General features: G+C 37.0%; 1 pseudogene; it reads right to left on the bottom strand.

Moving 5' to 3' along the window:
• Positions 1-3050: 3050 nt before the first annotated feature.
• On the bottom strand, positions 3051-9128 carry LOC119995503 (annotated as a pseudogene).
• Between the last annotated feature and the right edge of the window lie 1424 nt (positions 9129-10552).

The following is a 10552-nucleotide window of genomic DNA, read 5'->3' as shown; positions in this document are numbered from 1 at the left end:
TTAAGGTCGGATAGAGGAGGTGAATATCAATTCCCTTCTTATTGTGAATCAATTGGATTGATTCATGAGACTTCCACAGCTTATACACCACAACAAAATGGTGTAGCCGAAAGGAAAAATAAGACCTTGATTGAAATGGTTAATGCCATGCTATCTAATTCCGGACTAAGTAATGGCTATTGGGGGGAAGCTTTATTAACGGCTTGTCATATTTTAAATAGGGTCCCATTAAAAAGGACTACTATAACCCCATATGAGCTATGGAAGAGAAGAAATCGAAATTTAAAATATCTAAAGGTGTGGGGGTGTAGAGCCATTGTTAGGCTACCTCAACCTAAGATAAAGAAATTGGGAGAAAAAGGAATTGAATGTATATTCCTTGGATATGCCGAACATAGTAAGACATATAGATTTTTGGTAATTGAACCAAATGATTCCATCAATGTGAATAATGTAATTGAATCAAGAGATGCATTCTTTTACGAGGAAAGATTCACAACGCTACAAAAACGTAGTGCAACTAGTGAATTGGATGAAATAACATCAGCACCGCTTAATTTAAGTGATGAATCACTTAATAATGAAAGTGGTGGAAGCTCTCAACCTATACAACCTATTTTAGATAGGAAGAGCAAAAGAGCTAGAGTAGCTAAGTCTTTTGGACCGGATTTCATTGTCTATTTAGTATAAGGTTCTAGAGATACACTTTCTCGACAAATAGCGGTTTCTCAAAATATAGAACCGGATCCTCTCACCTATGAGGAAGCTATGAAATCTCAAGACGCTGTTTTTTGGAAAGAAGCAATTAATGATGAAATGGAATCAATTATGGGTAACAAGACTTGAAAATTAGTCGATTTACCAAGGGTTCAAAACCAATAGGTTGTAAATGGATCTTCAAAAAGAAAACGAAGATAGATGGAACTATTGATAAGTTCAAGGCAAGATTAGTAGCCAAAGGTTTCACACAAAAGGAAGGCATAGACTACTTTGACACCTATGCTCCCGTTGTTAGAATAGCAACTATAAGAGCCTTGATAGCCTTAGCATCAATTTATAAATTTCCAATTCATCAAATGGATGTCAAAACGGCATTCCTAAATGGTGAGTTGGATGAGGAAGTTTACATGGAACAACCTAAGGGATTTGTTATGCCCGGTCAAGAATCTAAAGTATGTAAATTGATTAAGTCATTGTATGGACTTAAACAAGCTCCAAAACAGTGGCATGTAAAGTTTGACCAAGTTATATTGTCAAATGGATTTCGTATACATGAATCCGACAAGTGTGTATATAGCAAATTCACTAAAGGTAGAGGCGTAATTATTTGCCTTTACGTTGATGACATGATAATTTTTGGTACCGATTGTCGCAACCGGGGTCACGACGCGGACCGGCGTTTGAGGATGAAAAATGTTTAGAGTCGCCACCAATTGATTTAAGGTGCAATTGGACACCGAAAAGACCTGCGAACCAGAGAAAAGGGTACGGGGATCGATTGAGTGTGGGGAAGGTGTTAGGCACCCCACAACTCCCGTTTGAAAACGGTTACCCGGATTAATCTAATGGCTATCTTATGAAAACTTGCTCTTTGCAAGGTGTAATTGTTAAAGTTTGAATTATTACTTTCAACACACTTATCAACTTATGATAGTGTTTGAAAAAGAAAGCTTGGAATATTACTATCAATTTATGATAGTTTTTATTTGAAAATAGGTTTAAAATAACACTATCCACTTATGATAGTTTTGGGAAAAGATTTGTAAGAATACTATCAACTTATGATAGCATTAAAAAAAATTGTAATATTACTATCAACTTATGATAGTTTTTTTATTTGGAGACACACTACCAACTTTTGATAGATTTAATTTTAAAACACCAACTTATGGTGTTAACGATAAAATGTCCTACCAACTTTTGGTAAGTTTAATTTTGAACACCAACTTATGGTGTTAATGATAAAATGTACTACCAACTTTTGGTAGGTTTAATTTTGAACACCAACTTATGGTGTTAATGATAAAATGTCCTACCAACTTTTGGTAGGTTTAATTTTAGATACCAACTTATGGTTTATTTAATAAAATGCCCTACCAACTTTTAGTAGGTTTAATTTTAAATACCAACTTATGGCATAAATGATAAAATGACCTACCAACTTTTGGTAGGTTTAATTTTAAATACCAACTTATGGCATAAATGATAAAATGACATACCAACTTTTGGTAGGTTTAATTTTAAATACCAACTTATGGTATAAATGATTATTTGGAAAAGTGTCATCTATCAATTTAACCTATTATTGCCAACTTATGGCAAATTCATAAATGAAATCAAATAAGGTTCATAATTCAAATAAAGGAAATCAACTTATGATTTCTTTAATTGAAATGACCTATATTCAATTTTAAGCCTATATATTCATAATCCACACTTGTACAAATAATCCAAATAATAAATGTCGAAATTATACAAATCGACATGAATAAGATAAATTACACAATATGGGGGGCCAAATATACACAAATTGTAATAAACCAAACAAAATCTTGAAATTGCTCAAGCCTCCATCAACTCGTCCAAATAATATCCCAGCCCGAGCCAACATCCAAAACAAACAAGATAAGGGGGTAAAGTTGTACTCAAATGCCATAAAAATTCAATATCAAATTAAGTACATATACATCATAAACATATAAACACACACATACAAATATACAAACTGGTATGCAAACACATATACAATATATATAAACACACACAGAGTATATATATATACACGCACACCACCTATATATGCAGCATATACACACCATATATATATATAGACAGCACATACAAACATATATATATACACGCGCTGATATATATACACGTACACTACATATATATATATATACACATACAGACACGCACATACAGATATATATATATACTCACACGCTGATATATATACGCACACCACATATATATATATACATACACAATGATATCAAATAATTAACAAAAGCTATACGAACAGAGTCAGATTTAGAGTCTGATATGAATCAACACAAGCTGATATCAGATCCAAAGAATAACCGGGACAACAATGGCCAAGTAAACAAAGAATAAGCAGGGAGATCTAAATCGGATATAAACGGAGAATAATCGGGTATGAATTAGATATAAACTGAGCATGAACAGAGGCATCAACATAGCACAAATTCAGATTTCAACATAGCACAAACAAATCCAGATTTTAACACAGTGAACAGACAAATTCCAGGTATCAATACGAAGATAAATGAATAAACAGGAAACAGAATCGTTACCTCTCATTCTTCTTGTTGAACACCTCTTCTTCCTCTCTTATTTTTCTCCTTTCTTTTTCTTCCTCTCCTTTCTTCCCTCATGCCTCCTCTCTTCCTCTTTTTTTTTTTTTGTTTTGTTTCCTCTCTCTCCCCCCAAACCATAGTCTCTTCTCCCCTCTTCTTATTCTTTTTCTTTCTCTTTTCTTTCCCCTTTTCACTTCCCTTTTTTTTTACCCTACTTTCGGCCACTTTATCTTTTCCTTCTTTTTTTCACTTCCCTTTTTTTTTTACCCTACTTTCGGCCACTTTATCTTTTCCTTCTTTTTTCACTTCCTTTTTTTTTTACCCTACTTTCGGCCACTTTATCTTTTCCTTCTTTTTTATATTTTTTTTATATTTTTTATATGATATATATATATTTTTAATATATTTGTTTTTATTATTATTATTTTTGTATTTTGTATTTTTTTGGCCGGACGAAAACCGGGTACTACAGCTGCCCCCCTTTGTATGTCTTTTATGAAATAAAAGGCAAACAAAGGCGTAGTCAACCGCGTTTCGTACGGGCCTGAAATGCGCGGGATCATTGTGGCCATTCCCGGCTTGGCCAAAAAGTTTGTGCAAGAAAATAAAGGGGCACGGGATCACAAGGGCATTCCCGGCTTGGCCAATGTTGGTGCAAGAAAATAAGGGGCACGGGATCACAAGGCCATTCCCGGCTTGGCCAATGTTCGTGCAAGAAAATAAAGGGGCACGGGATCACTGTGGCCATTCCCGGCTTGGCCAATGTTCGTGCAAGAAAATAAAGGGGCACGGGATCACTGTGGCCATTCCCGGCTTGGCCAATGTTCGTGCAAGAAAATAAAGGGCACGGGATCACAAGGCCATTCCCGGCTTGGCCAACTGTTTGTGCAGAAAAATAAAGGGGCACGGGATCACAAGGCCATTCCCGGCTTGGCCAACTGTTTGTGCAAGAAAATAAAGGGCACGGGATCACAAGGCCATTCCCGGCTTGGCCAACTGTTTGTGCAGAAAAATAAAGGGGCACGGGATCACAAGGCCATTCCCGGCTTGGCCAACTGTTTGTGCAAGAAAATAAAGGGCACGGGATCACAAGGCCATTCCCGGCTTGGCCAACTGTTTGTGCAGAAAAATAAAGGGGCACGAGATCACAAGGCCATTCCCGGCTTGGCCAACTGTTTGTGCAAGAAAATAAAGGGGCACGGGATCACAAGGCCATTCCCGGCTTGGCCAACAATAAATGAAGTGCATGGGATCACTATGGCCATTCCCAGCTTGGCCAACAAAAAGAAAGTGCATGAGATCACTACAGCCATTCCCGGCTTGGCCAAATGTTTTTTTTTTAATCTTTGATTTTTTTATTTTTTTTTGGTGAAAAGGTGCTCCGGATCACTGTAGCCATTCCCGGCTTGGCTGAAAATTTTTAATTTTTGATTTTTTTTATTATTGTGAAAAAGGTACTCGGGATCATTGTAGCCATTCCCGGCTTGGCTGAAAATTTTTTATTTATGCAGTGATGATGCATGCACTGACCTATTTTGCTCAATTATGAATGTCTCGTGAATGAATGGATGCATGTTTTCTCATGGTTTTGCCATCCTCCAACAAGCGCACAATTACGAATTGCTAAACCAAATTTGTTTCTCTGTCAGGGTTGACTTTCTGACTCACTGAGCTTTCAATGTATCTTCTCTAATCTGATTAGTGAAGGCCTTTTTCCGTTCTGGACCCCAGCTCTTGAGTTATCTCTTTTCCTTTTCCAATGTGCATTCCCATAATCAATTCATTTTCCCTGAAATTTGCATGTTCGTACGCATCTGAATTCAAAGCTACCCATTTATCAGAATTTCCTTATTCAAATCTTTTTTTTTTTTTTTTTTTTTTGCACGGCTTAGGAATGTGAGCTTCTCTTTCCTGCTAACACCTGCTTCAGCTTCAGGCTTTTCACTCAGATCCTTTCCAGCTTAGGATGCCAAAATCCATCAACTTCCTATCAAAAGTACTGTCCTGATGCACTCATTATATTTCCTGTCAAAACTTTGTCAGTGATAAATTCAAAAGTACAGCCATGCTTGTCAATTATTGAAAGCAAATGATAATAATTTTTTTTTTTGGAGTATGAAATGAGAATTGAATTGGGATGTGGGAAAGGAGACAACAAGCAACAAAATTGAAGAAATGAATTTCCTCACAATTTGATTTTTGGAGTATCAAATGAGATTTGAATTGGGATATGTAAAAGGAGACTACAAGCAACAAAATTGAAGAAATGAATTTCCTCACAATTTTTATTGAAAAGGATGGGTGGTAATAAAATATTTTAGAATGAAATATGTACAAGAAAGTAGAGAAATCAAAGGCAGAAAGGACAAACCGAGCTTCTTCAAGATGAAATATGTGATAATTCAAAGATTGTACCAAAATTGCCTCAATTTTGGTGTGCACCCAATTAACAATAATCAAATCTGCTTGTATAAGGCTATCTTTGAACCTTCCATTTCTGCCAACAAACTTCTTCTTCTATGTAACAGACTAACACCTTAGCAAGGTAAAATATCTTATGGTATCGAAAGCACCCCAAAATCTGCCCCAGTTTTGGGTACATGTCCAATTAACTGATCTCCAACCCTTCAATCACGAAATTAATTTTGCACTCCCACCTATGTCAATGTGAGACAAGTTAACAGCCAACTCAGGCACCACTCATCAATTCAACAAACTCGTAATCCAACCATCCTTCTTCAAACAATCTGAAATTTGAACTTGCAGCCCAAATTGAAACGCCTGTGAGGTTTTTTTCACTTTAGCAGATTTTTTTTTTGCCCCTATTTTTGCCTAGAGCGCCCTTGCGGGTTTTCACTCTAACGGGTTTTTTTTTTTTCTTCCTACCAATAAAACTTAACAACTTCCTTGAAATTGTCCCGAATGTGCATTTTGAGGGGTTCAACTTCAACTAGTGTCTTCTCAACCTTTTGAACAAACTTTTCCAAGTTAATCATGTGATCTTCATCCTCACTTGGCTTGGCAATTATGTTATCCCCATGCACTTCAATCTCTTTATGCATCATATCATGAAACAGAATGACCTTGGTTTGCTGATAAGTATCTCCCGCATTTTTAGACCAAATGGCATGACTTCATAGCAAAAGGTACCACATAAAGTAATGACAGTAATTTCCTCTTTATCTTCTAGTGCCATCGTGATCTGATTACAATCATCCTTTTTCAGTACCGGTGCAATATTTCTATATCATTCGGGGTATTTTACTACAGCAAGACATCCGACATCAAATTGCTTCTTTATTTCATCTCTAATCTTCCAAGTTTGCACCAATTCAAATTTCCAACCCCAAATTAACAACCTCATCCATTTAAATTATCTTTTCTTTTTGATTAAACTTGTTTCAACATTTCTGACTATATCTCAGATTCATCCTCAATGTTCAAGTCAAACTCGAAATTGTTAATGGGTGCCCCAAAATCTGGTTCATTCGGTTCATCTTTCCATTATCATCAATTTCAATCCTGTCAAAATGGAATTTGCAAGATTTGGAATTTGCAAGTGATGGACAAATAAAGGCAAATAAATGTGGGATGATGAATGTAACAAAGGCATCAAAAACACGGGAATTGGGCAAATAAGTGTGGGAATGATGAGTGTAACAGAGCATCAAAAACATGAGAACTGGAAGCATTGAACATGCAAAAGCTGTACTAGAGAAATTTATCAAAGTAAAGTAAAGACATGCTCATTATTAAAACCCAATCAATGGCCGTGAACCGGACCACAGATGGTAGTGCAGATGGATTTTACTCTTGAAGGCTGCTGACAGAATCTGGCAATTCCAAATTGGTCCAGTTATTGAGTTTAAAACATAACTCCCCAAAATTTCTAGTGTTTGGACTTCCGTACCATATCCATGACTGCGGCCAACATGTGCTCCAGCCTTTGCTGTCCCTCTTCTAGTGTTTGTAGCCCCATCTCTAGTCGGGCTATCGCTGCATGCATGCGATCTGATTGTGGAGATGCTGCAATTGCTGATGAGGAATCACCAGGTGGTGATGCTGAGTGACCTTCTTAGGTCTGCTTCTTTCCAGCAGAAGTTGTTTTCAAATGACTGATGCTCTGACGCCATGTCCTTCTTTCCATCATGGTGACCTGATATCCCAAAGATGCTTGAGGCCGAGGAGGTCGAATGCTTTTGAACAAAATCAACCTTGTGATAAGCCGTGGGAAAAATAACTTCCCCGCCTTTGTTGGCTTCTTCTCGACAAAATCCTTGGCTTTGAAGATCGTGGCCAGATAGATCTTCCCAATATCAAACCACTGCCCTTTATACATAGTAATAATCATACTGTTGGACAGGAATTTTATTCTAGGGTATAAAGAACATTGTCTATTCCATCTGCAACAGATCCAAGTTGTACTGTGATCTCAGTGATTGCTTCGTGCAATTTATCTGGGTCATGAGTACTTGCTTGTCTGCCCCATGACATATATCGAACACCTTGTATGGCATGCTTTGAAACCATAAGTTGCCTTTTGTAGTCTTGAACTTTGTCGGTTGCTTTTTTAAGTCTCATTTTGGTTTCCCTCAAAGCTTCTTGTAGAGATTCGATGGTTTTCTGAGGATTGTCCTCGTATACGTCTTCCCTTATAGGGGAGAGGTTGAATCTGGGATCATTTTCACCTTCCTCTTCTTTAGAAGTAGAACCTTCATCAGTTCTAGACCTTTTTGCAAGTGGAGAGTTAGGAGTATCCATCCTTGAAGATTTCTTGAGGAAGATGAACAAAGTGTTGGACCAAGACTTAGCGTCTAGGTCAACATTGTGTTTTTGATGATTGTGTATGATTGTGAAGATGGAGACGGAGATGAAGATGGCTCAGAGAGAAAACACGCTCTTGCCAGAAATGATTGAGATGGAGATGAAGACGAAGATGGCTCTGCATAGGCGAAGACATTCGCAGTGCCTGTCACATCAGTATTTACTTTACTGTCACCTTCCACTGTTATTTTCCCGCTTGAGGACGAATTTTTTTTCTTCCTGCTTCTCTTTTCAACCAGATAATAATAAAAAACAAAACTGTCACACTCAACTGTTCATTTCCCCGCTTGAGGACGACTCTTTTCTCTTTTTTTTTCCTTTTTTTTTCAACTAGATAAAAATAAAATAGAATAATAATAAAAAAAAACTTTCACACTCCCCGAGAAATTACGAATATTTGCACAGTGAGGCAGGGTGCATAACAGACGATCAGGATTTAATCCAAGCAGGACCTTTTAAGCTGTCTGATAAGAGATTCCAACGGTGGTGGAGAACATGGCTCTGATGGTGATGGTGGTAATAAACATAAATCACAAGTCTTCGGAAGCTTTCTCTTGTTGTTGATGCATCTCTCTTGGTTTCCGTCTCTGGTCATGTAACCTTTCAAGCGCTTCACATCGAACAACTTCACTGACTTTACAATAAATCCTCTACTCCTTCTTCCAAGCATCTGTCGATTCGAGTCACTACGTTCTCAGATGACCTGATTTCCACCGGAATCTCTCTCAAGGCAGACGATTCCTTGATTTTCTTTAGCAACTCATCTCCTGTCATTCCAGGCATACAGTAATTGGTGATAATTAGATCCACTTTCAAACTATCAAACCCAACAGGACAATTATTCTCCTCGTCTAATCCCAGAAACTGAAGTATTCTTATTCCACTGTCCACTGCAGTTACTTTACAGGAAGTAATCTTGAGCAACCTTTCAATGATTGGTCTATTAACAAGGTTGTCATCGACAGTCAAAACGTAAACCTCCTCAGAATCAGACATAAAATGATCCATTCCCACTTGATCAACAAGAAAAATTAAGAGTCAATTTCCTCACAAACTGCCCCATTATATTTTTTTTGTTGTTCATTTTCATTGTTTTAGCAATTCACAACTGTAATCTTATACTATAAGGATGGCAAAGACATGAGTGAATTGGTGTTTTTTTTTTGTTTTTTTTTTTTTCATGCATGACTATGAACTTATTTAGTTTGACAAAATGCAATGACTGTGCCTACGTGAATGCATGAGAGAAGAAACCAATAATGGAAATTACAATTAAAAATGTGTAAGACAAAACATCGACGACAAATGAGTAAATCACACAAAAATAGAATATGCCATTACACTGGGTAACCTAAATTTCTGGAGGTTTTGGGCATGGATCTAGGACTTTATAAAGTGCTTGGGTAAGTTTATCTAACTATTCTGCGAGGTCCCAGATCCTGTTGCTTTTAAAATCCCAACTATTGGGACAAAAGCTCCTCCCTTAACTTTTAAGAGAAGTCGATCCGGTGAGGATATCTTCCACTACCCATGCGGAGACGGAATCTCACGAGAATAGTGGTCAACCCTCTCTAATACTAAAGGTAGAGCCCAGCTGGTAGGCTACAGTGAGTGTAAATGTATGAGATGACAAATACTTTACCACAACAAAATAAATCAACATCTCTGACATATAAAGGAAACAAACAATTAATCATACAAGAAGAAGTAATCGTAGCCAATCAATTTAATCATATGGGCTTGACCCTCTTAGGTTTAAAAAACCTGGTGTCCCCAGCAGAGTCGCCAGTTGTCGCAACCGGGGTCACGACGCGGACCGGCGTTTGAGGATGAAAAATGTTTAGAGTCGCCACCAATTGATTTAAGGTGCAATTGGACACCGAAAAGACCTGCGAACCAGAGAAAAGGGTACGGGGATCGATTGAGTGTGGGGAAGGTGTTAGGCACCCCACAACTCCCGTTTGAAAACGGTTACCCGGATTAATCTAATGACTATCTTATGAAAACTTGCTCTTTGCAAGGTGTAATTGTTAAAGTTTGAATTATTACTTTCAACACACTTATCAACTTATGATAGTGTTTGAAAAAGAAAGCTTGGAATATTACTATCAATTTATGATAGTTTTTATTTGAAAATAGGTTTAAAATAACACTATCCACTTATGATAGTTTTGGGAAAAGATTTGTAAGAATACTATCAACTTATGATAGCATTAAAAAAAATTGTAATATTACTAGCAACTTATGATAGTTTTTTTATTTGGAGACACACTACCAACTTTTGATAGATTTAATTTTAAAACACCAACTTATGGTGTTAACGATAAAATGTCCTACCAACTTTTGGTAGGTTTAATTTTGAACACCAACTTATGGTGTTAATGATAAAATGTACTACCAACTTTTGG

This window comes from Tripterygium wilfordii, chromosome 3 (assembly GCF_013401445.1).
Source record: "Tripterygium wilfordii isolate XIE 37 chromosome 3, ASM1340144v1, whole genome shotgun sequence".
In the NCBI taxonomy this organism is placed as follows: Eukaryota; Viridiplantae; Streptophyta; class Magnoliopsida; order Celastrales; family Celastraceae; genus Tripterygium; species Tripterygium wilfordii.
This window is presented reverse-complemented; position numbering and strand designations above follow the sequence as displayed.